This window comes from Protopterus annectens, chromosome 10.part0 (assembly GCF_019279795.1).
Source record: "Protopterus annectens isolate FY-2018-M chromosome 10.part0, PAN1.0, whole genome shotgun sequence".
NCBI lineage: Eukaryota > Metazoa > Chordata > Ceratodontiformes > Protopteridae > Protopterus > Protopterus annectens.
The window spans coordinates 1,764,814,131-1,764,839,039 of NC_056744.1; positions in this window are offsets into that span (position 1 = coordinate 1,764,814,131).

A 24,909-nucleotide genomic window follows, 5' to 3' on the forward strand; every position below is an offset into this window, starting at 1 on the left:
AAGAAAATTATTTTCCTGTGCCCCTGTCAAGCAGATCCACAGAGGTGATCCCCGGGGTGAATTTCCTATTTCCCATCCAATCATCAAGATTTTTCTTGAAGAGTGCTAATGAGGAGCTTTGTTTGGTATAGGTAGGTGGTTTGTTCCAGAGTATGGGAAGTCTTTGGGACAGGAATCTATCCCTCCAGCATGTTCTGTTTATTGTAGTGATAAGGTTTAGGTCCCTAGAGCGTGTAGCTTGGAGGGATTGGGACTTCTTTAAGTGGAGCATGTCCAACAGCTCTGGGTTTGACATAGCTTTGTATGTTAGGCAGAGATCGCCTCTGAGTAGGCGATATGCGACAGAGTAAAGCTGGAGTTTTTTTAGATGATCTGCATTGGACATCTGTTTGAGGCCGGTAATCCTCTTTGTGAGGTATTTCTCTGGCCTTTCCAGTTGTTGTAGATGTCTTGTGAGGTATGTACCAAATGGGGCATTGTACTCTATAATGGGTCTAATGAGTGATGAGTAGAGGGAACAATGACCTCTTTTTTCCTGGATGAGAAACCTGACTACTGTGGCGATGTGATCATCAAAGGAGAGACTACTGTCCACCTGTGTCCCAAGGTCTCATCACACTTTCAGTGTTAAGTAGACTACCACCTATGTGGTAGCTCATGGGTACAGAGTTTTTACCAAAGGGGATGACAATGCACTTTTTGGCATTGAGCTTGAGGCCATGGCTTTGACACCAGGCATCTGTCTCCATGAGGCCCTTTTGTAGGATGCCCACATCGTTAGGAGTTTCAATTATGGCTCCTAGTTTGCAGTCATCTGAAAACTTTGTTAGCCAAAGACCTTCTGTGTTAGCCTGTACTTCAGAAAAGTAGATACCAAACAGGAGAGGACCCAGGACTCAACCATGTGGTACTCCACTCGTCACTTTTCTGAAGTTGGATTTGGAGTCTGCTACTTTCACGGTGTGAGTTCTGTTAGTGAGCCAGTTGGCAACCCATCTTGTGACATAGGGATTTATACCTAGTTTAGTGAGTTTATCTATAATTCCAGAGTGGGGGATGGTGTTGAAAGCTTTGGTGAGATCTAGATAGGCTGTGTGAACCACCTCACCCTCATCTATGACTTTGGCGACTGCTTCAAAGAAGTCTATCATGTTTAGGAGATATGATCTGCCTTTTAGAAACCCAAACTGGGTGGGGCCCCGAATTTGGAGATTACCAATGTCTTCGTGTATTAGATTCATCATGATACATTCCATGGCCTTGCAGACCAGGCTCATTAGACTAATGGAGCGGTAGTTCCCGGGGTCTGTGGTGGCTCCCCCTTTGTGGAGTGGGATAACTGTCACTGTGTGCCATTCAGTGGGCACAAAGCCTGAGGTGAGGCCATGATTGAACATGGTACTTAGGTGGGGTGACAGTTCATTCTGCAGTTTGTGTGGAATGCAGCCTGGGATGTTGCATTTGCATTCATCTGATATAGAGAGGGGCCCTTTAGGGGGTGAGAGGGGAGTAAAGTTAGCACTGAACCTATCTGCCAGGATGTTGGCAATATCAGTTGGTTCTGTATATTTAGTGCCATTGTGCTATAACTCAGAGCAGGTCTGAGTGTTGCCATTGAGATTCTTGACATAGCTATAGAATGCTTTGTGGTTGTCTTTAGAATCAGTAATGATTTTGTTTTCGTAACTAGCTTTGGAAGATTTTATGAGGGATCTCAGCTTCTTACTGAGACTGACCAGGGAGTTGTACCAATCATGGGATTTTACTCTTTTTTGCAACAGTTTCTTTCTTCTGTTGTAGAGTTTGCTTATGGCAGGGGACCACCAGACTGGCTTCCTTTTTTTGGAGGATAGCAGCTTGGTTCTGTTAGGGATAGCATGCTCCATGCACTCAGGAAAGTGCTTATAAAGTGCATTTGTGTAGGATTCATCAGTCATACCTCTATTGTCCATCTGCATCGGTGTCGTGAAGTTTGCCACTTCTGTCTTAAGAAGCGTGAAGTTGGCTTTGGAGAAATTTTTAAGGTGGTTTCCCTAATGGGGGTGGGGGTGGGGTGGGATGTGGATGTCTAGGATGATTAGCTTGTGGTCGGATCTGACCAATGAGGAATTGACCTCTGGTGTGGAACACCAGTCACCCATGTTGGTAATGGCCAGGTCTAGGATATTGCTGCCCCTGGTGGTGGTGTGGATAAGTTAATCCAAGGCATTGGAATTTATGAATTCCAGAAAATGTTGAGCAAAAGATTTGGAACATGAGTACTTTTACCAGTTAATGGTGAGGTAGTTGAAATTGCCCATTATTAGGGTGTTGAGTTGTACCCTAATATTTTCTAGTGTATCAAGAAATGAGGAGTGGGAATCCTGGGGCATGATGGGGGATCTGTAGCAAGTTACAATTTGGATTGCGGTCTTGCCCAGAGTTAGTTGAACTTGGATAATCTCAGATGCATTATGCTGAGCAACTAGCCTGGAGGTGTGGATATCCTTAATGAATATGGACACGCCTCCGCCTTTAGTGTTTTGGTCCAGGTTAGCTGGCCGAAAGATGTGGTATGAATTATAGCCTGGTAATGTAGGGGTGCTCTCTGGAGCCTTGAACCAGGTCTCTGTCACTGCACAGATGTTGATGTTCCCCATTTTAGTAAATGCATTTTGAGGTTTAGACTTCTAGCATTGAGTAGCATTACCCTCAGATTTTGCTTGCTTGTACCTGTTAAGGTGGTGAATTTGTCATTTGAACCTTGCCTAAAAAAGGCACTATAGGGGTGGCAAGAGCCTTAGCCACTATCCAGAATCCCAAGGGCGACAGGTGCAGGCAATCTCTGGCAAAGCATCGTGGTCTGTCGATCAATTCATCCCAGGCAGACAGATACTGAAGCCCCTTAGAATGACACCAGAAGCTTAGCCAATTGTTGAAGTCAATCATTTTGTCCTTGTACTGTAGTATTATTCTGGGTGATGGCAGGATGCTACTCAGGGCTAGGGTCATACCTGCCTGGGCTACAAGACTGGAGAGCTCCTCCATGTCTCTTTTCATGTAGTCTAGGGAGGTACATCTCAGGTCATTCACACCAACATGGACAATGACAGAGTCATATTTGTACTTGTTTTGGAGTGACCTGAGTGTGTGCATTATATGGCGGATCCTGTTACCTGACAGGCAACTGACAATTACTTTCTCCTTGTTTAGCCTGATTAGTGGAACTTCAGTGTGCCTGACTAAGAGTGTTGAGTACGTTGTTATGCCTTATGGGCTGTGGTTGAGTGGCACACTGAGTTTGTGGGCTATGTGTCATTTGGGTTGTGTTGGGTGGTGGTGGTTACTTGCGTTTCTGCTTTGGAGGTCTCTGTTGCTTGAGCAGATTTTTATTGAGAGCCTCCGTGAATGTAGGTGTGTGTTTTGTGTTTCTATGTGTGTGTTTTGGTGGTGTAGGTTTTGAGGGACTATGTGATGAGTGTGGTGTGGTGCAAGTGTTTGACTTCTCCTCTTGACTGTCTACTCCAGTCTTGGGTGAAGAGAGCTTTGCTTCCAGTTTGGCTATATAAGTGCATCTCTCACAGGCTGTAGTGTTGGGTGGTAGGAGGAGAGGGTTGTCTGTGTACATGAGGCAGTTGCTGCATTGCCTCAAGATGTCCAGATTCATCAGGTAGACAGGAGAAAACACCAGGAGGAAAGTTGAGTGCTGTAGTAATTTGTAGCTTATTTAGTGCTTACAATGAGTTCTAATTAAGTGCCGAGCCCAAAGAAACAGATTTTAGTGCTAAAACTAAACAACTGGCTAGTTCTAAGGAAAATTTTGAAGAGCAGACTTTATGGCGCTGGGAATAGTTTAACCCTAGCTAAGCAGTGATGCATAAAGTGTATATATATTTTTTAATATAACAGTAGCAAATGAGCAAATTGATTTAAACAACTTAACCAATCAACCAATAAAAAGCTAAAAACTGAGCCCTGTTCCAGCAGTCTTCGATCAGACAAGTTCTAACTGCACACTCCTGCCACTAGGCTGCAGGGGAACCTTCTCCAAAAAAAGATGGTGTGGATTAGTGCTCAAGTTATAAAAATAAAGCTAGATTCAGTAGGTTTGAATTTAGTCTATGCTACAGCAAACAAGGTCTACCAATTTCAGAAAGAAACAGTTCAAATAAGCAGGCACAATAAGCCTTTAACCAGAAACTCCCAGCTCAGAAGGGCAGAATTTACCCTCTCCTCCCACAAGAGTGCAGCCCACACCTTCTTAATGTAAAATAACTGGCCCAAAGACCAAGTGCTTAAACCAGAACTAATACACTTTTAGAATAACAGACACTAAGCCTTCAATCAACAACTCCCAACTTATAAGCTACCTGTCCTGCCACAACAGTTCAGACCACAACCTCAGTATGTGTAACCTGTGGGAGAATTCTCACTAACCTGTCTACCATGATACCTGTCCACCTTGATTTACACAAAGCTTTTATAATTATGGTTCAAGACTCAAATGGGTCTGTAGGAAGAGAGTGACAGTGGGTCCTTCTCCTCTTTATATACTACAGCAACTATCCCTTCTTTTGAAGATGTGGGAACCTCTCTCTGTGTCAAAATAAGAGTAAATAATTTAGTCCATGTCATTATTTTCTCTTTATTAATCTCCCAGTATTCTATTGGAAATCCATCACATCATGGTGTTTTCCCCTTTGCCAGCTTCTTCCGTATGTTCTCTTTTTCCTCCTGTAATAGCTGAGCTACCAGCTTCCTGTAATCCTCTACTGTTACCTCAGGTATTTGCCAATCGTCCTCCCTTTGACCATCCACTGAGGACCTTTTTAACTATCCTATTCCTCTGCATAAAGATACTCATAATAACTTGCAAAACTCTGCAGTATTTCATCAAACTGTACTTCTTCTTTATTTTCTGTCTTGTCTCTTTGCTCGCTGTCTCCACTTTTATCCAATATATTTCTTTCCACCTCTTTCTGTCTCAGTCTTACTGGCAAAACATTAAGAGAAGTAGAATTACTGAAATATATTTTCTCTTTTTCCTCATTCTTTTTTTCTCCCAAATCTTTTCATTGTTTTAATTTTCCCATCCCTGCAACATCAATCCAGTCAGTTTTCTCTTTGTACTAAGGTCAGCTGTTCCTGAGTCATTTCTATTTCTATCAGCTCTTCTGTCATAGCTCTCTTACTTATTATCTTTCCAATTTTTTTTGTATTTTGTTTTGTTTTGTGCTAACCTTTCCTGTATCTTCCCAAATATTTCCTTCTTACTTTTTCCCCAGTTTTCCCCAAACTACTGGATCAACTTTTGGAGGCACTGTGTTGATGCAGTAGTTACAGGGGAGATCGTGCTTGCTGAAGGAGACTATTATACATGTTTGGCATTTAGTTTTAGTCCATCGTTATAACAGCAGTTGTTTCTTTGGGAAAGGCCCTCTTGGATGATCTCTGGAGAGTTTATGATATATGAGGGCATCAGGTTTGCAGTCATCTGAAAACTTAGCCAGCCAGAAACCCATAACATTAACTCTGGTGTCCACAAACTTAATGCCAAAATATAAGTAGGCCACAGACACCACTAGTGGTACACCACTGGGGTACACCACTAGTGACAAGACTTTTGCAGGAGGTAGAGCCTCCTACCCTCATTTCATGAGTTCTATGTGTCAGCTACTTTGCTATCCAGTGAGTTACATAGGGAGTAACAATTCATGGGGAGTATTTATCAGCATTCCTGGGTGTGGAATGGTGTCAGATGCCATTGCAAGGTCTAGATATGTGGTGTGTACCAATGTTTCCTCATCCATTCCTTCCGTAACCTTTCTGAAACAATCACCCATGTTAAGCAAGCAAGATCCACCCTTAATAAAACCAAACTGCCTTTGGTCAAGGCTTTTTAGGATATTTGTGTTATTATTTATTAATTCCACAATGGTCCGACCTCTGCATAGCCTTACAGTCTATAATTACCTGGGTCCACTGAGGCCCTACTTTTCTGCAAGGGGTGACTGTTGCCATCCTTCATTCATTCAGCACAAAACCTGTTTGGAGGATAATACTGAATAACCACTGTAGGGGGTTTGACAAGTCCTGTTTCAGACTAAACAGTAGGCAGCCTGTTATGTTATTTGGCCCCATAAATGCAGTGCTCCTGGCCTTGGAAAGTGCTTTGAGGAATTTTCATCTGAGCTTTGAGGAAGGTGTGCATGTGAGTATGTAATCTGGGAATGGAGGTGGCAGCATGGTTGAAATTAGGTCCAAATTTATCTGCAAGTAATTTGGCTATTTCCTGAGGATCTGAGAATGTATCTTCATTTGCTGTTAGGTCTGTAAAATGCTGGGCATTTCTTCTGACATTTCTAACATTGGTTAAGAAAAAGTTATGGTTGCCTTTTGCCTGAGTAGCTTTTTTAACCTCATATCTAGATTTTGTTAATTTGATCATGGACCTCAGTTCCTCATTAAGTTTAGCAAGAGCATTTTTGACATTGTTACATTTATTTATTTATTTTATTTGCATTTTGTTAACCGGGAAAGTCCATTGGGCCAGAATGAGCCTGTTTTCAATGGAGGTCCTGAGAGAAAAGCTCCATATACAATTATTACAAAGCTAATATGAACAAAGTTAACAAGTACAATGCAATTTTCAAAAACTACTGAAACACAGTAATATAGAAGACAGAATAACAACATTTGAGCAAGGTGTTGTAACATAGCATTCAATGAAATTGTGAAGGCTGCCAGCCTAGCCAGATAGAACTGTTCAGATAATTCTATAATTTGTAAATATCAATGTAAACTACAGGCTTGTTGTCTTAAATTTAAAGAAATACTGTTACATGTGAAACTGGAAATAAATGTGACAATAGTGCACTCTACTGACCAAAGTAAAGCATGTGGTGACCCTTTGAAGTAAACAGTGGTGCGGATGGGTCTAGATGAAGAAATTCTTTCTGTTGTTTTAACCAAGAGTTAAATTGCTAGATTTAAACATGCAAATGTATTTTTATTGCTCTGCTCCTGACCAGCTGCAAGATAACAAAAGGGAGATGTTAAAAAATGTAAATTTAGTTAATGTGTAGCATGGGAACTCCAGGAAGGGTGAAGAATGATGTCATGTTTTAGCAGTTTCAATTTAAACAGTGAGAACCAGAGATTATTAAGCATTTTTGTCTTGATCATCCAACTTACAGCACTCTGCCTGTTGTCTTATGTAAGTTATTTTAGACTTGTGTTTTCTTTTAGGGATAGCTAGAATCTAGAAAGATTAGACTAAGTGTTTTTCTGTTATGTCAAAACTGTACTACTGAATTATTTTAAGTATTTCTGTGTGATCTCTGAACTCTTGACTATAACTGACTGTGTAGTAGAAATTATTGTCTTGTGGTTTTAATTATTATTAAATATTTTAAAACTGTTTAACTGTGGCTGGTTTGTGCAGAGATAATTTAAGCTCTACAGTACGTTGCATATTTATAGTGATTACTGTACCAAGTCACTCTAATAAGCCTTGACTGTTTAGTCACATCTACCAATTGGATAATAATATTGTACAGTAATAATTGGACACCCTTTTAAGGGCCTTTGAGTAGCTGATAAATATTAGCTGGGTGGTGGGAAGTGGTACTACCGTATAGTCTGGGTAAAAGGGGCACAGCTGGAGAACCTGTGCCAACCTTCCCCAGAAGTGTCTGTGTGGTTGTATAACCTTTTATCTCCAAGTGTGTGTGTGTGTGTGTTTGTGTGTGTGTGTGTGTGTGTGTGTGTGTGTGTGTGTGTGTGTGTGTGTGTGTGTGTGTGTGTGTGTGTGTGTGTGTGTGTTTGTCAGCTACTTGGGCAGGGACACGAAGCACTGGTTGGGCAGAGAGGGTGCTGGAGATTTTAGCTTGCCCAGCTGGCTGAGATCTGGACCCTATAGGTGTGCCAGTGGGGAGTCTTATTGGGGACCTGGAGAGCAAGGGAGTGACCAGCCCTGGACTGACTGTGATCTCTGTGTGCTCTTAAGGGAAATTGCGCTTTACTGTGTGTATTTGTTATCCCTTGCCTCTCATATGATATGCCCTCTCTGGTGTTAGTGGTGAGGATTGAGGCTCTTTGATTGCTGGGCCAGGGCACTGGCATCACAGAAATTAAAATAAGTATTTTGGCGTACATAAGTATAATTTGGAGTGTAGGCATTTATGCACTCAATGTTTCATGAGGTGAGAGGGAGGAAGAATTAGAGGTGGAGAGTAGAACAGTGAAAGGTGAATAGGTTGAGTTATGAGAAAAGAAAAAAGGGAGAGGGAGTGAAAATGAAATGGAAGGAGTCACTAGGTTGAGTTTTGAGAAAGGAGGAAAAAAAAGGATGGTGAAGCAGAAATTGTATAAAGGGGGTCAGGTGGGGTGAGAGCATGAGCATTCCCAGTGAGAAGAAAGATGGGAATGGAACATGGTCGTGAAGGTCGAGTGGTTTCGGGTGAATAGAATGTGGGGGAGGGGTGAATTCCATAGACGAGTGAGTGAGAAAAACAGGAGAAATTGCCCAGGTGTGTGTAAGGATTTGTATACTTTGAGGAGGTTCTGGTTAATGGACCTGAGTAGTCTGTCAGGATGATGCAAGGTGAGTATGGAGTAGTGGGAAGGTCAGTTAGAAGGTTTGAAAATGAGTTTGTGAGCAATCAGCAGTTTAATGTAAGAGAGATAGTGGGGGAGTTCCAGCCATTTCAAGGAGTGGAGTGCATCACAGTGGTGGGAAGAGGATTTAGTCCTAGTAGCAAACGTAGAGATTTTATTGTAGCAGGATGACAGTTTTGATTTTAGGGAGGATTGAAAGTTGGTGAGGAGAGAGGCTCCATACAAGAGAGAGGGGATGACGGAGGAACTAGAGAGTATATGTTTGGATGAGGGAGTGAGATAACAGCTATGATGATACAGCATTCTGAGCTTTTTGTGTGTTTTCTTAAAACTAGTTTGTATATTAATGTCTAACTTTAATGTTCATCAGTGATAACACCTAGAAGTTTTGTATGGGAGGCTGTTTCAATAGGAATCTTATTATGATTGGCAATGGAGAAAGAATTTTTATCAACAGAGGTGTTTTTAGATGGGGTAAAGATCATGATTTTGGTTTTGGATGCATTGAGAACAAGGTCATTATTCAGCATGCCAGACTCAGTACAAGAGAAGGCATCTTGTGTTAGTTGCTTGAGTTAGGGGAGGGATTGACCATAGCAAATTATGGTGGAATTATCTGTGTATTGGACAAGTTTGGTATTAGGAATGTACTGATGAAAATTATTAATGAAGATGTTAAAAAGTAAGGGACACAGTATTGAGCCTTGTGGAACTCCTGTTGGATTGTGAAGGAAGGGAGAGGTACTATTGTTCTACTTGACGGATTGTTATCTATTAGAAAGATAACTGGAAAACCAGTTAATAGAGGAGGGGGAGAGATTAAGAAGAAAGAGTTTGTACAAGAGAATGTTGTGGGAAACAGTATCAAAGGCCTTTGATAAGTCTAGGAGAAGGATAGATACAATGTTGCCAGAGTCTCGGGTGCGGTTGATGATGTCAAGGAAGGAGAGAAGGGCAGTGGTAGTACTATGTCCAGGTCGATATCCATGTTGAGCTGGTGAAAGAAGTTGATTGTCTAGGAGGTAGGGAAGGAGTTGCAAGTGTATGCATTTTTCAAGGACTTTTGAGATAGGGGACAAGATGGCTATAGGAAAGAAGCTGAAGATTTCATTATTGTTGCTTCCTTTGTGGAGGGGAATGATGAACACTTTCTTCCAGAGGAGGGGTACATCGGATTCTTGGATTGAATGGTTGATAAGTATGGTGATGGGAAGGTCTATGCCATCGGCAGCTAGCTTGAGAAAGTTAGATGGAAGGTTGTCTGGGGCATGAGAGCGTGGTTTTAGTTTTAGTAGAAGTTTTTTTATGGTATGTAGAGAGATGGGTTGTATGGTAAAGGGGGGAGATGAGTAGTGTTGATGTCAGTGTGACATGAATGAGGGTGGAGTAGAAGTTTTACTGGAGAATGATGTGGTGAGCTTGGCTATTGAATCAATAAAGAAAGAGTTGAATTGGGTAGCTAAGATATGATTTGGAGAGTTAGGGTCAGGGCAGGGATTGTCTTTTTTACCAGGAGAGAGGAGAGCAGATATACTGTACCAACATTTTGAGGGTTGTATCTATGATTGTTTTGAAGCTTGGAGTAGTAGGTCTTTCAGTCTAATGCAGTTTGTTTTTTTACTTCATTATGAAGTTACCTACCCTCAGTAAGGGAGTTAGGTGTTGTAGATTGATGGTAATGCTTCCAAGATTCATCTTGTAGATGCATGAGTGTAATAGTTGCTTTACTTAGCCAAGGGGTGGATTTGGTTTTGATTCTTTTAGTTCTGGGGGAGTGAAGCTATGTAGTAGGTTACTAAATGTGGCATTGAAGTATGTAACAGTTTCGTGAAGAGAGAGCATTTTTACAGGGTTCCAGTTCAAATGTTTTAGTGAGTCAGAGAAAGCTAGAGGGTTGAAGTTTTTTAGGGTATGAGTTGTTATGTAGTTGTGGTGAACATGGAGGGAGAGTAGTGATCGACGAGCAAAGGTAGGGAGATGATCGCTGAGGGAGTTGGGTAGGGTGCCATTGTCAGAAATTAAGTTGGGGTGAGAAACTAATATCCAGTCCAGAATAATACTGGAGTTGTTGTCTTTATTAAATCTGGTAGGAGAGGTAAGTATTTGGGTGTAGTTGTATAGGTTTATATTCTGAGGTGATTTAGGTGATGGAATAGAAGTCTAGTTTATATTTATGTCACCTAGGAGTATAGTTTCATTGCTTATATTGGATGAGAACCAAGAGAAGATATCTTCAAGAATGGGGATGTTATTTCCTGGTGGAATATAAAGGGCAGCTATACATATGTTTTTATGGTTATTAATTTTTAGAGGGCCAGGGTTAGTTCAGCTGTTGCAAATTGGGGTATAGGCTTGGCAAAGGGTGTCACTGTTAGAGAAGAGGAGAAACGTAGGGCTATCCCACCACCTTTCTTTAGAGTTCTGCCATTTCTTATGATCTTGTAGTTGGGAGGGGTAATTTCAAAATCTTTTATGTGGGGTTTTAGCCATGTTTCGGTGATAGAGAGTATGTCAGGGTGGTAATGGGATAGCCAGGCATGAAGGGGAGGAAGTTTATTACATAAACTTTGAGTGTTAATGGTAGCAAAAAGGAGAGATTTATGGTGAGAGGGTGAGGAAGACAAGTTAAGGTTAGAAGCATGGTTGTCTGAGGGTCCGGGATTAGGATGTATGTCACCAGAGAGGAGGATAGAGATTAGTTGGAGTAGGAAGGATGCAAGGTCTTTAGATTCTTTGGAGTTGGTGTTGAGACCAGGGTAGCTGGAGAGGTATGGATTGTGAGGGATTGGGACTGTATTACAGATACCAGGAAGACTCTTCCTAGTAAAGAGGAGAGAGTCATTATAGTAATAGAGGTGAGGAGAGATATAAGTTTAGAGGTGAGATCCTTCTAAGGCATGTTTTGAAGTTGTTTGATAAAGAGGGGAGTAAGAAAAGTCAGGTGGTCTGGTAAGATGAAGGAGGCAGTAGAGGAGGAAAGGTAGCCGTATTAATGGTAGAGTATGTGTAGGTTTGATTTGCATGGTAGTGTAAGGTTATAGTATGCAGTGAGGATGTGCAGAGGGAATAAGGAATTAGCAGAAGGTAAAGTGGTCAGTGGTCTTTGATAGTAAGAATGGGGAAGGAAGGAAGGTAAAAATAGGTAAGGGGAGGGTCTGGAAACAGGAGGGGTTAGTGGATTAGGAGATGAGTGGGGATTGTTCAGATAGGCTGAATGCTAGAGGGGCTATGGTTTTGGGGTTATAAGTGTAGAGGGACTGGGACGGGTGGGAATTGGAGGCAGGGTAGGGGAACAGCGTGAGCCCGAAGGATGAAAGGAGCAGGCAGAGTTGAGGAGGAAGAAACAGAAGAAACCAACAAACACAACCAGTTTTACAGGCACTCTTGAGCACTCAAAGGTACTGACAAACTCAGAGGTATGTTACTTATGAGTTAAGGTTGGGTCTAATTCAAGGAGAATTGAACAGATGTGACAATTGTGCAAAAAACAACGGGAAAGGACAACAGGCCTTAGAACTGCAAGGAGCAGGGAAAAAGTATTGAAAGTTGCCTAATACAATGAGTGGGAATATATTGCCACCTAGTGACATTCCTGAGAAAAGTAAAATGCAGAATCTACCTATTACAGGGAGTAAAGTGGCTGGAGGGGAGAAAGGAAAAAGGGACTGCTGCAGAACCACTAATGTGCACACCATGGGTTAACAATACAAACACCTTAAAAATAAGCTTTAACAAAAAGTATTGCACATACACACAGATGGATGGGTTTTTTTTCAGAATATTCCTGGATTTCTTCTTTGGTAGGTATGTTCCTCAGTCTAAATAGAGCTGTAGAAGGGGGAACACAAGAGAAAAATACCCAAATAAGATGCAGATGGAGCTGTAGAAGGAGTAAACCCAATAGAAAAATACCAGAGAGAGCATACATGCATACATGCAGCATATTGCAGCAGTGACCAAGGGACAGGAATGTTAATTTAAAAAGTGCATGCGATATTTTTTTTTCTTTTATTGTAGACCCTTTTTATATTTCAATTCCACCACAGGGGGTATTTTTAAATTCACCATTGTATTTACTTCAGAGGGGGACAGATGCATCTGTGCAGCTATACACATGTGCATATAATTTAGCAGTAAAGTATTTTGCATGTGCAGTGGGGTTAGAAGTTTGGAAAGGGATGCTGAATTTCACCAGGTAATCACTTAGTTTTCATGGATCTGCCTTTACATAGTCTATGAATACTGTGGAATTTGAAGATGCTTCTAGCTTCAGTCTTATGATGAATGTGACTGATTTATTGTGCAATTTGACTAGACAGAAAGTTCCCACTGTTGAGGAACAGAGACGTCCCTTATTGGTGAGAACCAAGTCCAGGATTTTATCTCCTCTACTTTGGATGAAGACTAACTGGCCCAGATAGTTCATAAATCTTTGGTCATACATTTTAACAGATGTGTAAGTCTCCCAGGTGATGAAGGGGTAGTTGAAGTCCCCTTGGAGAATGTGTTTTGGCCTAATGCATAGGGTCCCCATACTTGTCAGGCAGAAGGTATGAGCCAAGCTGGGTATAGATGGGATCTTACAATTAGCTATGATGTGATAAGGGGTTTCATTAATGGTAAGTTGGAACCGGAGGAGTTGTTTTCCTGTCTAACAAGTCTGGAGGTTTAATTTTGTTTTACAAAGACAGCGGTGTCTTTAGTGCCTTTTTCTTCATCATGGTGGGCCTGAATGCATGGTAGGTGCTGAAGCCTTCCACTGATGGGGGGGCTCTCAATGGTTTTGAACAATGACTCCATGCTCCATGACAATACATATATCAGTGCACTCCAGGGTAAGCAGTGCCTGTAGGGAGTGGATTTTTTTGTTGAGGCTCCTAGCATTGACCAGCAATACCTTTATGCTATCCTCATTCTGTTTTCTTAAGGTGGAAGCTTTTGAAGCCTGACATTGCCTCACTGTGAGGGTGGAGAAGGTTTTAGCCAATATATATATATATATATATATATATATATATATATATATATATATATATATATATATATATATACACGCTTTGGACATTGATGCAGGCCATCCTTGGCAAAACAGGCCTATGTGCCATATTTTCTCAGGCTAATATATATTGGACCTCTGCTGAATGACACCAGATGCTAAGCCAATTGCTGAAGTCCATAATCTTTTGTTTGCATTGCAGAATAATTCTCGGTGATGGAAAAATGCTGCTCAAGGCTAGGTTCTTGCCTGACTCTGTCATATATTCAGGCAGCTACATCACGCCTCTCTTCATATAGCCCCCGGAGGTATGCCTCAAGTCATTTATTCCCATGTGTACTATAACTGTGTAATATGTGCACTTGCAGTCCAAGGACATGAGTGCCTACATAATGTGGCAAATCCTGGCATCCTATACACAGCTAACTATGACCCCCTGCTTACTCAGCCTGGTGAGTGGTGCATTGGTCTCTCTAACTATGGAGTCACCTGTCTTACTCAGCCTCGTGAGTGGTGCATTAATGTGTCTCACTATGAAGTCACCTGTCTTACTCAGCATGATGAGTGGTGCATCAGTGTGTCTCACTATGAAGTCACCACTTTTACTCAGCCTAGTGAGTGGAGCATCAGTGTGTCTTACTATGGAGTCACCTGTCTTACGCAGCCTGGTGAATAGTGCATCAGTGTATCTCACTATGAAGTCACCAGTCTTACTCAGCCTAGTGAGTGGTACATCAGTTTGTCTTACTATGGAGTCACCTGTCTTATGCAGCCTGGTGAGTGATGCATCAGTGTGTCTCACTATGGTGTCACCTGTCTTACGCAGCCTGGTGAGTGGTGCATCAGTGTGTCTCACTATGGAGTTGCTTATCATACGCAGCCTGCTGAATGGTGCATCAGTGTGTCTCACTATGGAGTCACCTGTCTTATTCAGCCCAGTGAGTGGTGCTTCGGTATATGGTGAATGGTGCATTGATGTGTCTCACTGTGAAGTTACCTGTCTTAGCCTGGTGAGTGGTGCATTAATGTGTCTCACTGTGGAGTCACCTGTCTTATTTAGCCTGGTGAGTGGTGTATCAGTGTGTCTCACTGTGGAGTTACCTGTCTAACTCAGCCTGGTGAGTGGTATATCCGTGTGTCTCACTATGGTGTCACCTGTCTTACTCAGCATGGTGAGTGGTGCATCAGTGTGTCTCACTTTGGAGTTACCTGTCTAACTCAGCCTGGTGAGTGGTACATCAGTGTGTCTCACAGTGGAGTCACCTGTCATACTCAGCCTGGTGAGTGGTGCATCAGTGTGTTTCACTAGGGAGTCACCTGTCTTACTCAGCCTGGTGAATGGTGCATCAGTGTGTCTCACTGTGGAGTCAGCTGTCTTACTCAGCCCGGTGAGTGGTGCATCAGTGTGTCTCACTATGGAGTCACCTGTCTTACTCAAGATGGTGAGTGGTGCACTCCAGTGTCTCAGTATGGAGTCAGCTGTCTTATTCAGCTGGGTGAGTGGTGCATTAGTGTGCCTCACTATGGAGTCACCTGTAACTAGGATGTTGGGTTGTGTACTGGTTTGCCTTATTGGCTTTAGAGTTGAGAGACTCTTAGTCTAAGATGCAGGCTTTGTCGAAAGTGCTGCTTGATTTAAGTGTTTGTAGGGTTGCTGTGGGTACTTGTTTCTAGGTTACATTTAGCAGGCCTTTGTGGTGTAGGCAGGGTACATTTGAGACTTTCAGTGTGATAGGTGTAGTGTGTTGTTATGTGTTACATTTGCTGTTGCTTGTCTTTTTATCTGAGAGTTTTGCATTCAACAATATTGTAGAACTATATCTCTCACACACTGTCAGTTTTTTAAGTAGTAAATGGTTGTATGTAAACATGAGACCATTGTTAGATTGTCTTAGGATGCCCATTTCAACCATGGTGGCAACAGAGGCAGTTGGAAAGCACAAATCAATAGTTCCACATGCTTACTAATGTGAGCTGAAGGGGAAATAGCACCTATGAGGCTTGGTGTTGTTTAGTGGAGATAATGCTGGTCTCAATACAGCTGCATGTAACTAGGAATCAGTGACGCTCTGATCTTTCTTTCACCAGAAGGAAACAGTAGCAGTAATCCTAAACTCCTTGAGAAGTAGTATTAACCTAGATGTTGCTGGATTCAGTACACTTGCTATAGTCTTCTCTTGGTAGATTCCCGAGACAGAACTTACAGCAGCTGGACATAACAGAAAACCAAGCTGCATAAAGGACCTGAAGTAGTTCCCATCAAAACTACAAACGGATACCTCAGTGACATCTGATACACACTGCCCAGTCAGAGACCAGCTAGAATCAGTGACCCTTTAATCCTCCTCTCACTAGGATCAAATCACTTGCATTAATCCCAAGCCAGGTCCAAAGTAGCAATTTTCAGGATTTGGTTATCTCTAGAATGCTAGGAAACATGTCTCCTGCTCCGTCTCTCAAAAAGAGGAAAACAGGAGTTCTAATCCCAACCTGATTCCTGAGAGGCAGTTCCTAGGCTCAGCAGTGATTGGTAGTCTAGTCCCAGATGTTACGGATTTTACAAGTGAGATGGAACAATAGATTAATACTCTGAATTTTGCAGTGTGTGTTAAGTGAGTGGGATGATACAAATCAGTAGCTAACTCAAGCTTTTAGAGTCTAACCCAGTGTGATCTCTCAGTGCCCAGTAGAATGAGTAGATGAGATGAGTCTGAGTGAGACTTTCAAAATTAAATTCATAGCAGGGGTGGGTAGCTCAAATTCCACCAAGAGTTTAAGAGCACAACTGGGACAGATGGGTGATATGCAATTTCTTGGCAAATTTTAAAAAGGGGGTAGATTCGATAAAATCAAGAACTGAATAAATTGCAAAATACTACCTTGTCCATAAAATAAATATGTCATTTAGATGCTGTGCATAGAAATGGAGAACATTTTTTGAAATCAGCTTTCAAAACAAATGCAGACTCCCAGTAAGAGAATCATGTTCACATATATTGGTGCTGCTGCTACACCAATAGCAAATCATGATGTTTGGTGAAGAAACTCTCTGCCAAAAGCAAAATAATTATTAGTTAAATCAATGTCCATAAAATCATGTAAAAATCTAAGTTCAACAATAGCTACCTTTTCAAAATTTAGAAAGACATTCAGTGAACCATCATAAACCTATATTGTGTGCTGTCACAGTGAAAATGTCTATCATATCAGTCCTATCAAAAATAACATCAGAAATAAGAATAGCTGTTAACTCCTTAAAAAATGGCACAAGTCTTTTAAAACAGAGTTATTATCATCAAAAAGTTTTTTTTTTAATTTTGTGTCTCCAAATATATCAAAAGGTTCTGTTTTTGGACCTTTAGGCTCCATGATAGGTCTCAGTGCTAGGTCAGCAATGTTTTGGGCACTTTTGGAATTCCAAAGATGCTAGGAAATCACAGGTTATCTGTCTTTTGATAAATTAGCTTCATGGGGCTGTTATATCTCCCGCAGGAATAGCTTATTAGTCAATCAATATGTGTGCATGCTTCATTAGTTTCATTTTTGGATACCCTGAAATATAAATTGTCGCTCATAAACAACTGCATCATTTTGCTGCCATAATCTAGAGTGTCCCTCAATACTACTCCCCCACCTTTGTTGGGCTTCCTAACCCATTTAAGAGAGTCATGTGAAATGTCAAAAAGAAGGTTTCATTGTGGTTTAGTAAGGTTTGGGAACTGCAACACTTTTCTGCTGTAAAGCTGCCTTAAATCATATTCATATTAGCACTCAAAACACTGTGCATCTGGGTGCAGCCAGTGGTTGTAGACTCGCTTTCTCTTACAAGTTGTAGTAACAGAAATAAAATCAGAATCATTCTTAAATAATAATTTAATATTCAATTTATGAATACAAAATGTTATCTCAGTGTGAATACTGCAATCATCAACCCTGCACATAGGTACAAATGTAAACCCCCCTTTGAACAGACTAGTATAAGCATCAATCATCATTAGACACCTGTAATTAAAAACTTAAAATCAGTATATTTTGTGTAACTTAACAGTACCAATATTTGGTGGAGTAGTCTCAAAAGAATTGAAAAGGGTTTACTCATTTTAATGCTATATCCTCTCCCTTCTAAACAGTGGGATACACCAATAAACCTACTGATAAAATCTTTATGTTGTTACTGATAACAGTCCAGACTGTTTGCAGAGTCCCCTTACCCAAAGCCAGAAGCACACCAAGTCATGTAACGCAGGGCCTTCTTTTGTCAGCTTTCCTATTATTTTAGCGAATGCATTAAATTGTGAACGCTGTTTCATCAAACCCCATTATGTGAAATGGCAAAATTCCAAAAGCACGGAACAACAATTTTTTTCCTAGGGAAAAAAATCACTGGGCTGTTTTTGGGACTTTCCCATTTCCTCCACTGTGGTGAGATCTTGGAGTTGGTTTATTTAAGTATGAGGGTGTGGGGGCACAGCCCCCCACATTGGGTGGTCTGGGGGGTGAAGCCCCCCACTTTATTTTGTGCTTGGATTTTTTTTTTTTTTTTTACAGATCAGCAATTTTTTCCCCTGGGAAAAAAATGCTGATTCATGTGTTCGACATTTTGGGTTTTCGGGGATTATGAGTCAATTATATAGCGTTCGCAATTCAGTGCATTCACTAATATAATATAGACCCCTTTTGTCAGTCATATTTCCATATAGATATGATTTTATAACCAAGTAACAATCCATAGAAGTATCTGTTTTTGATTTATATCAAGAACTTTGGAGTTGCCTCAAACTGCACAATGTAAGTTATTGTTGCAAAATTCCCTTGAAATATCTATCAATAAAATATAGTAAAAAATGAATGATTATTAATAAAGGATTTTTTTTTCTATGTGGAAAATAAGTTTATAGCTGGATCAGAGGCAGGTCATTTTTGTAATGTCATTGTTGTAGTACATATAAGGTGCCAGCAAGTTTTTAAAAAAAATTTAAAAATATGATCTAAGATTACCTTTCATACGATGACAAGTGGGTCATATCCTGGGGTAAGTTAAAAGTAATGGGGAAGATGACTGCAAACAAAGTTCTTGAATTAAAGTATTGCATGCTGGGCCTGAAAAAAGTTCATATGGTTCAGTGTTCTCCAACACATAACAAACAAGTAAAAAAATGACAGTGTTACTTCTTTTGCAAATTTGAAACTATGACACAAAATGGCAAATAGTGCTGAAACTAGTTTTAAAAGAAGAGTTTTTGACAAAGACGCATTTTGAATATTATGTCACCAAACAGTAGGGCTACTGCATGCTGTGTGACAAGACAATAATTGTTTTTTGTTTTGTAAAACTGAGTGCAAATTAAAAGCAAAATTGTGCAGATACTTCCAATTTCAAGACCTTTCTAACACCATTTAATAATATTTTATGAACTAGTCAAGATAGCTAAGTGAACAGAGGCACAGGCTTGGGTGATTTTCATTGCTTAAGCTCTTTACTGCATCTTGCCCAAAATGGAGACAATACCAAGTGACTTGTATCTCCTTAAGGTTACATTCATTCATAGGCTTAGAGGTTAATGACCACTGGGGCCTTTGCAAGTCCAGCCAAGCATCCCCAATGTGTCCAACAAATTTATGTGCCTTAGAGGACACATTAAGGGGTATATGTAAGCTAAGGCAAGATTTGCAGTCTGCCTCCATCCATTAGAGACATTGGTGTCAGACTCAGTGTATACTTCCGATTTTCCATCCAGTGGTCCAGATTCTCTTGAATAGAGTTAGGGAAGAGTTCTGCTTCATATGGATTAGAAGCCTGTTCCAGACAAGGGGAATTTTCTGACACACACATACTATGTGATATTTATGTATAACGGGAACTGCATAACCAATAGAACAGCTGCCACCCCAATTTTTTGATAGCCACTTATAGGCCTTTTTCCCACAAATAAAATAACCTTTGCCCAGAGCTTTCTGGGGTATTGCATCATTAATATTCAACACTGGCTGAAAGAAAATATTAAATCCCAACATTTTACTTATGACTGCTTTTTCTGTCTCTGATGCATTTACAAATGTCCAAACCTGCTTGAAAAGGGTACCATGCTCGAGATTATTGGGTTGAGGACAATTTTTCCAGTCAGTGAAGTCATACAAAAATTCACTTAGTTCTCTTCTGGTCACATTTCCTTCATATTTTAGAGATCTAGTCACATTAAGCACTTTGCACACATTTATTATTATAATATTATAGTTACTATATTCCACTTTTTTAGTTCCATTTTTGTTGAAAACACAATATTCCTTTTTGAGAGTGAGGCAAGGAAAGAGACACAGTTTTATTTGTCATTGTCACCATGCCCCCAGTTTCATTTAATAAAACTCATCGAGACTCAGAAGTATTTAATGGAACTATTTTAAACAGTAACCCATCATGTGGTGTGGGGATCGCTGTACACACCCAACAATTACTTACATTGAATGTCACTGTATAAGTCTGTAGAATGGCATCAACAGTAGTAAAAGAAGGATGCCAATTTGCCGCTGTTTGTTTAGGCCTAGGTGCTACAAATCTGTGCACTCTGTTATTAAAAGGTTGAGCAGTACTTACAGTTTATGCAGAAATCAGGAAGTGTAGCAATAAGACAAAAATAATGATTGTAGTCATCAAGGCAACAATTACACAAGAAGAGCAAGCTGGGTGGGGTAAAAATGGGTCGTCACAAACATCCAGACAAAAGTGAGATTTAGCTCACTGTGTTTGCTGCTGCTGGGCACCAAATAAGTTTATTTCTAGTGGTGGATGATGCCTCTGTCCAGTGAGCAGTGCTTGGTCACCTGACTCAGGGGAAATATCCTCTTCTGCTGGACTTTCAGCATTTATCATCATAGTTATCTTCCGATTCTATTTTTTTTGTCTGGTACGGTAAGAGACTGGTTTGTCATCATCCACAGGAAGGGTGAAGGGGACAGGTTGTTGTCCTTTAACTGGACATGCTTTGCAGATGTGAGAAACATGGACCCAGGTAGGAGACCCTTTTAGCCGAACTGCTGTGGCTGTGGTGAGGAGAACAAGGAAAGGGCCCTTTTAGTGTGGTTGGGGCAAAGTCTTTTTGGAAAGGGATCAAGTTAGACCCAGTCACTTGGTTTTACATCACAAAAAGCATCTGGATCAGAGTGAATTTGAGCTGCTCTGGCCTATGAATGATAGTGCTGCAGAAGAGAAACAAAATGTTTGCAGTAAGTCAGTAACACATTATCGGTCAATTGTAATTTTATGTTAGGTGGAAGGGGAGTGGGTGGCATTTTTATAGGCCTTCCCATTAAGATCTCATGGGGGGAATATTTTTAGGAGCACTAACTGCACTTTGCAACGTGAACAATACCAAAGGAAAGCCTTTGGCCTCTCTAACCTGTTTTAGGAGTAACATTTAACATTTTACAAAGATCCTGTATCACTTGTGAGGTGAAATATGTACTTTTGTCAGATTGTATATCACAAGGTACTCCAAACCTAGGGATTAAATCATATACCAAATTTTTTGCTACCATAGTGGCATTATTTTTTACACAAGGGTATGCTTTTACCCATCCTGAAAAAATGTCTGTGACTACTAACACATATTTGAACTTTAAACACTGTGGGAGTTTAATAAAGTCCCACTGAATACTACAAAATCGTCTCCATGGTTTTTTAATAAGCTTCTGTGAGGATGGTTAATTTTGTCACTTGGGCTGAGACATTACCCTTCAATTATCCAGTTATTAAAACAGCATTTTTGGTGCACACATAAAAGACTGCTACTAAATGACCATCTTTTTTCTGTATACAGGATTCTTCGATGAAAAAAATAAAGTCAGGATTTTGGAGTGTCTTGCAAGTTTGGTCTAGGAGGAAGCACATGGTTAACAACAGTAACACAGTCATGTGATTTACCCTCATCAACAGTTGGGATAAGAGAGGCAGGATTTAATGGTGGGCATCTGATAAACTGCAAGGATGGGTTATTAAGCAGTGCAAATTTATATTTTGAGAGTCTTATTGTAGACAAGTATTGAGTGTTAGATTTTAATCGTGAGGCTTTTACAGAATGTGGTAGTGCTACAAAGGTATTATGACCTAAAGTAAAAGAAGCTTCTATGTCTACCAAGCGGGCCATGGCTGCTACCGCTCTGAGGCATGGAGGGAGGGTGGCTGCTACGGGATTGAGATTTGTACTGTAATAGGCAATTGGCCTATAACCATCATTTCTCCTTTGTGCCGATAATCTCAAAGCTACTTGATTTCATTTACAACAGAAAAGATAAAACTCTTCAGAATAATTTGGTAATCCTAAAGCAGGTGGGTTTGAGAGAAGAGACGTCAAATGAACAAAAGCTTGTTTGTGGTTTCGCTGCCATGGAAGTGGTTTAGGGGTATCTTTTTTTAGCAGTTTTAACATCGGTTTGGTTACCTCAGCATAATTTGAAATCCACTGTCAACAGTATTCTGCTGTGCCAAAAAATTCTCTGAGTTGTTTTAAAGTTGTTGGCCTCGGGGTACTTTGAATGGCTGTCATTTGAGAGGGCAAAATGTGTTGTGCATTTTTAGAAATTAAATATCCTAGGTATTGAACCTGAGATTGCCATAAATGCAGTTTAGATAGATTAACCTTAAATCTTAACTCAGCTAGCTTAATAAGTAAGAAAACAGTGTCGGTCTGACAAGTGGACAGGGAGGGTTAAGCTATGGGAAGATCATCTGCATACTGTACAGTGTAGACTTACATGGTAAGTGTAGTTTGTCTAATTGCCATTTTATTTTCCTAGAAAACAGAGTAGGTGATTCAACATAACCCTGTGGCAAGTGTGTTCAAGTATACTGCTGCCCTCTACAGGTAAATATGAATAGGTACTGACTATCTGAATGAATCAGAATAAAAAAGAAGGCTGAGGAAATATCAGTAACAGAAAAAGTGGTAGCTGCAGGAGGAATAGAACTAAAGATGGTTGCAGGGTTTTGGAATACAGGAACTGCTGGTATTACAACAGCATTAACGGCTCTCAGGTCTTGCACACATCTATAAGTATCTTTGCCTGGTTTTTTTTAGAGGCAGGATATGTGTGTTACATGGGCTTGTGGTGGTTGCATTAATCCCTTGCTGTAGTAATGCGGAAATAACAGGTTCAATTCCAGCCTCTACCTCCACAGAGAGTGGATATTCTGCCACCATGGGTAAAGGTTTAGTAGGTTTTATAGTTATCGGAATGGGGAACAGCATCCTTAATAAGGCCAACTTCATTTTTATGTACAGTCCATAACTGCTTAGGAACTGAATCTAATAATGCTACAGCTAGTATTTGGGCAGGTTTAGGCTCAGTAAGAAAAGACAAAAATAGTATTTTATTTAACTGCCCTGGGGTAAGAAACATTTGCATGGCTATTGAGCTGTCCAGTACACTTAATTACACTCAATTAGGAGTGCAAAATATTGCTCACTGTAGTTTACAAAGGAGATCTCTGCCTAACAAATTAAGGGGTGCAGAGGTTCCCACAAGAAAGGTACGATTAGCTGTTAATGTTCCCAGCTGGACTGGGAACTGCATTGTCTCAGGATAATCTAAAGGGACTACTGATACTCCCACCCCATGTACAAGAGCAGTAGACAAAGGGAGGTTTTGTGCAGCTGATGCATTTAACATGGATCTAGTAGCTCGGGTATTTGTTAGAAAAGGGGTGTCAGTATTCTGCACCTTAATATTAACAAAAGGACCTGTTTGCTTTACTGGTACCAATAGAAATAGCTGTGATTCCTGTTTAGGGCTATCTTAGGGAGCTTGTTGCTAGGCTGATGGTTACCACTGGGTACTCTCAGTAGGAGGTTGTTGCTGTGTTTTGATGTTTTGTGGAGCAGGAGAGGGAACCTTGAAAGGATTAGTAGCCTGTGAGGGCAGTGTTACCTGTTGTAGGTAGGGGCAATCATCTCTCCAGTGTCCGCTTTGTCCACAATTGAAACAATTGAAACAAAGATGGGAGTTAGGACCCTCTGATCTCGAATATAATAAGGCTGCACTTGCAGAAAAGATTGCTGTGGCAAAAATGTGGCTTGTGTTTGCGGAAACCTAGGTCTGCTATGTCCCCCCTTCCTCCTTTATTTTTACCTCTTGGTCGGGGGAAAGCTCTTGACATCTGTAGTTGGGCACTGACTAATTGCTCCTGTCATAATCATTTTTCACAAGTGAGAATATCTGCTAAGTATTGAACTTGAGTCACAAGCTTATGGAGCCCTAGGCTTGTCCAATATAAACAAACTTTTTTTTAATTGATCACAAATGGGGGGAAGCAATCCATCTACAAAGGCATCTAAGAGACTTGCTGCTGGCCCTTTTGTGGGCTCAGGGTAGCCAGAATAAGCTTTGAATGCTTTGGTCATACGCTGCAGGTATGCATCTACTGGTTTATCTTTTCATTGTACAACTGCCTTTATACGAGACATCTAAGGGCTTCACTTCTGGGCTTTTATCCTCCCCTGAAGAGGAATCGTCCCTGTCATTTTCAGCTGGATGAAACAATAGGACCAAAATAACCATCTTCATTAATAATTATAGGAAATTGAGTAACATAATGGCATGGGTGTAGCTTAGTACGTTTAGAAAAAAGCAAATAAAACCTTTTGTTTTTGTGGCTTAGGAAATCCTATTTCATTTGAGAGGAATTTGCATTTGCTCCTTGTTGATTATTAGAACTGACTATACTTTTTTTTAATTGTTGATGCCGAGTGTGTTTAGCTATGAGAAAATCACTGGATGTGTCTGAAGGGGAAAATAATCAGATAATTATCTGACGACAGGAGGATGAGTAGACATCTGAGCAGAAGAAGAAACAGCTGCAGAGGACTTGCACTTTGAGAGGGTGGTGAGGATGGTGGGGAGTTCAAAGTCTGCGGTGGAGGTGAGGTAGTAAGTGATACAGTGGAGGAGGGTAGTAGGTGCTACTAAACTAAATACATAGTCATCTTTTGACGACTCATCTTGGTTAAGTTTCATCTTATGAAGTTTTCTAAGAGGATAAAATCCAGAATCCTCTTGGGTTTTACTATCAGCATGCTGAAGATGGCCTACCATCCATATTTTAAACTGCGAATGATAGATTGTTTTTTATGATCTTTAGACTCCATCTACTAGGAGTTAAAGGCTGAACAGCAGCCTGGAGTGATTTTATTACCTTTTTCTTTTAAGCATTTTTGTAAATTTGACAATAATATCCCTATCAAAACTCCCTGCAAGAGAGAAAGCTAGTTTTCCATAATTTTTTGTCAAAGTAATCCATAAATCTAAATGCAAACAAGTATCTC